This window comes from Macrobrachium nipponense, chromosome 6 (genome assembly GCF_015104395.2).
Source record: "Macrobrachium nipponense isolate FS-2020 chromosome 6, ASM1510439v2, whole genome shotgun sequence".
Taxonomy (NCBI): domain Eukaryota; kingdom Metazoa; phylum Arthropoda; class Malacostraca; order Decapoda; family Palaemonidae; genus Macrobrachium; species Macrobrachium nipponense.
In genome coordinates, this window is record NC_061108.1 from 44525431 (window position 1) to 44529808 (window position 4378).

At 36.8% G+C, this 4378-nt stretch overlaps 1 protein-coding gene across 1 annotated transcript in view; it reads left to right on the forward strand.

Annotated features, from left to right (window-relative positions):
- The window catches only part of LOC135216297 (bridge-like lipid transfer protein family member 1), a 183064-nt gene extending 181891 nt beyond the window's left edge, over positions 1-1173 (forward strand). The window contains exon 11 of the mRNA XM_064251466.1: positions 1-1173. This exon is cut by the window's left edge and continues 2013 nt beyond it. The gene's annotated coding sequence lies outside the window, so the exon portion shown is untranslated.
- The last annotated feature ends 3205 nt before the right edge of the window (positions 1174-4378 follow it).

Genomic DNA, 4378 nt, shown 5'->3' on the forward strand with positions numbered 1-4378 from the left:
AATCTATAGACTGAAAACAATGTTCTACTCCTAAGAGTAAAGTTGGCTAAAGAGCTTTTGTAAAGTTATTGAGCACTTCCATGAAAATACTTTGTAGTACATTTTATATATTCTTTCTGGTTAATGATTGATCATTAAATTAAAAATTCATACATTTAAAAACATGCACTCTCGTGGTGTGAGAATGGACAACTTTGTTTTATCTGAATATCTAGTTGTAATATTTATTTGCAAATTTATTAAAATAACAATGAGGCAAATAAATCATATTCAGACATTCAGCAAGGGGAAATTCTAAATTCAGTGTCTAGCAATGTTCAATTATCTGTGAGAAATATATTACTTTATTATTTTTTTATGTTTATCGTGTTATCTTTGCAATAGTAAGTCTAATTCATTTAAAACTGAAGACCAATCAGTTCTTGTTATCAGGTTTCAAAGTTTGGTATTTTCATATTCACATGAAATTACAATGTTATATAAAAGCAACCCTTTGATGTTAGTGTCAGCGTTTCTCTTTCACATCTTGAACTTGAAATTTGTAAACTTTACACTGGTTTATATTGAATTTCACAACACTTTCAGTAAGAATATTTACAACTCACTAGTTACACAAATGCTGTTAACAACACTTCATTGAAACCATAATTGCACAGGAATTACACAATCATGATTAAAGCCTTTACTGTAAATTAAATCTGCAATACCGAGAATTGTCATTTCTGAGCATTACTAGTTGAAGCAAGGTTCATGTCAAATATTCAGTACATGGATAATTACTTTTTACTGTTAGTTCTGAACCAATGTATGAACTACACTACAAAATAACAACTGCTCATATTGGATTGTAAGCATACAGCATGAAATAGTGTAATATTGTATGATAAATACTTGAATGTAATTTAGCACTAATGATGGTCACCTCATAAAGGACAAAAATAATTAAGATTTAAATTGGGAATTGGCTTTTTTAATATTCAAGGAGACTATAAGTAATCTAGAGATTTACACTTTAGCAATTTAACCATGGAAACAAGCACTTTTCATTATGAAAGCTAGTGACTGGGTATCTTTCAAGTGTTATCCTGTTGCAGGGTGCAGGTAAGTCTAGTCATCATGTTCATATGTGTACTCTGTATAGTTATTTTAGCCTGATAATAAATTTCAAGCTTCGTGCACTATATCTATTCTGTCCTTTTTTCAGGAAGGTATACTTTGATTTAAAGTAAAGTAAAATCATATTTGTAGTTTTTTAAGATAGACTTCATTTTCCAAGGTGTTACCTGAAATCTTTTACATTGATATGCTACAGCTCCAACTGGTTTGGTCACTGAAGCTTTTTAACGAGGTAGTTAAGTAGTGGCAGGGTAATGTATATATAAAAAAAATAATTGGGGGATGGGGGTACTCCTGGAACTCTTGTACCCTTTGGTACTACTAAAGAGACTCATGTCTAACATGCTATGCTGTTATGTGCAGAGTACCACAAAACTTGCACAAGGCATGAAAGCACCACATCTCAATGCTCATTGATGGAGGCTTAGAGGGAGGGATCAAGAAACTCAAATCTATCATTACTATTTTGATTAAAATAAGGATAGCAGAAAAGTAGACTTAAGCACCACACTAGTCTAAAGCCTCCCTCAATGGCTCATATGGTGCCTGGGTGACTTCTTACTACAAGTGTAATCCCACTCCAGAGGCCTAGGGGTCCATGCCCTACAAAATAAAGGCATGGGATAGAGAGGAGCTTGTTTCAAGGAGACCTACTAAGTGGGAGGGCTGTCTCAGAACTGACTGGTTCTGCTTCATCTTCACCCAAAATGCCATCTTCCCAGTCGTGAATAATGAGCATGGGGAAAAATGATTCCTGTAACCTTCTATACAGCTAGGTATGTATATGGGGGTGCAGAGGCTGAAAAGGCCCTGAGCCTGAGATTTTTTTTTTTTTTTTTTTTTTTTATTAAAAAACAATCTAGAAAATAAATTGGGAGGATCCTTTCCCTTCACATATGGGAAGAGAAGTACAGGTCTGAAGGTAGTCACTATAATGAAGGCTAGTTATAAAATAATGGATCCAGTTAATTTTCTATCCACACCTTGTTAAAAAGGGAGCAGGGAGAGCTGTATCTTTCAAGCTGATGCCCTGAGAGAGGGTATTCTCCCATGAAACTTGCCTGCATCGTGGCCTGTCCCAGCTTGTACTTCATCTGGATTCTAACGTGCAAGCGATAAAGGAAGAAGGGGGAGAAGAGTCACTCGCCCATTCTACCCCAGCCTCATATCATCTTTTTGCTTTATGCATGATGTTTTTCTGTCCTTGTTGGGCTTGGGTACCTATACACAAATTGTGAAGCCAACTCAGGTTCTAAATAGATGGACAATAGGTTATGGTGGTCTTCTGATGACAGGCCACCCCTCACCCTTCCCTTTTTTGCTGCAACACCAAAATATTCCTCCTAGATGCCAGAAATAGGCAATATCCTGACTTCTTGAGATTTCCAAAACTGAAATATTGTTCTCTTCATTGAACAACCTTCACTGTTGGAAAAATCCAGAAAGAGCTCTTAGGCCTTGTCCACACTAGCAGGCACTGTCCAACGGGCAAACACTTCCCATAACCCGTTCCACTATACGTATTGACCGACCAAGTATGGAGCCAAAACAATGTAACTGTCTGGTAACGTTGCTTCAGAAGTGAGAGGCCATTAAACGTCCTTCTAATACCTAATAGTACTAACAAACAGATGCTGAAATTGGACTTGAGATATGAGGTTCTATTCAGATGGTCTTGCAAGGCTTCAGCAGGGCACAAAAGGATCTTGTTTGACCTGCCAACAACAGTCTTTAGGGGATTAAGAAGCTCTCAAATACCCAATGTGTTGTGAGTTTTCACCATAAACTCAGGAACAAGCAAGAATAAGAGCAAAACCTTGCCCTCCAAATGCTAGCCATGATGTGAGAGGCCATGCAACTACTCTAACAAATATGGGCTCATTTAGGGTGTCCACACTACAGTAATAGATGTCATAAACATGTCAACAGCTTATCAAACAGGCATAAAAAGCTTGAATATAAGTTAATGACTTATTGGTAGTTCTGACTATATTCGATTCACTTAAGGGGGATTCTTATGCCTACAAGACCTCTGATTGACTGGTACCGGGAGGTAGGCTGCTCGCTCAGTGTGTCATATTTTCGATTGTAGCTTAGATAACTAGCAATATGTTCATACTTCTTAATTTGTCTCATGTTTTGCAAAAGATAGGAAAGTTTTGGTCATACCAAAGGATTCGGTATTAATTGTAGAACTAAATAATCTTTTCCTGAAATGAATAAGATAAAGCACAAAGGAATTATAGTGAGTAAAAGTGAAGAGAGAAACATTTTTCTCTATACCTATTTTTATTTATCATTGGATTTTGAATAGTTCATGCAATCAAGATAAAATGAAGAGATAATATAAGAAATATAAACATTGCTAGTTTTCTAAGCCGCAGACAAAAATAATGAGAGACTGAGTAAGCGGCCTACCTCCTGGTACCAGCCAATCAGAGCACCTTAGTGGCCGCGACTTTGATTCTCAGGCATTCCCTCGAGGTGTGAGAGATGTGTATTTCTGGTGATAGAAGTTTACTTTCAACATGGTTCGGAAGTCACGTAAAGCCACTGGTCCTGTTGCTGAATAACCACTGGTTCCATGCAACATAAAAATGCCATACAAACAAACAAATGTCTTGTAGATACAGAAATCTACCTTGAGTGAATCGACTATACTTCTTTGTACAATCATTTAGCATTTGCTGGAGGTTTGTTCTCTACTTAAGGTTGTTGACAAGTTTTCAACCTGTTCATGATATGGATGTGATAGGTTGTTGACATGTGATTGTGATATTTTATTGTGGTATGGACACACCATAAGAATTTGGAAAATAAAACTTCCATCTCACTCGGAAGTTCATGGGATAGGCACCCCATAAGAATGGACAGTTCTGGCAAGAGTGAGAAGTCCGATCCTTTCAGTCAGAAGACTGGACTCTAAGACAGACTTTTATCTATATAAATAAAAATGTAAATGTTCGTTTGTTAAAAATCTTAAATCTCTGAAGGTTCTTCAACGATTGCTTTGAAATTTTTACATAATACTGCTTTCGAATACGTGCGTTATTATAATGGGGTTTCACATCTCCCCCTCTCCAAAAGGGGAGAGGGTGAGAAGAGATTCCCTGAAACAGAGCCGGTTCTGCTCGTGAAATTCCTGTTTACATATGACTTATCATTTGGAAAAGGATACTATAGGGTAAATATCAATGACATCAAACAGGGTGGAGTTTGAGAATGGGGTTAACAGCGAAAGAATGAAAGGGAGAGCAAGTGA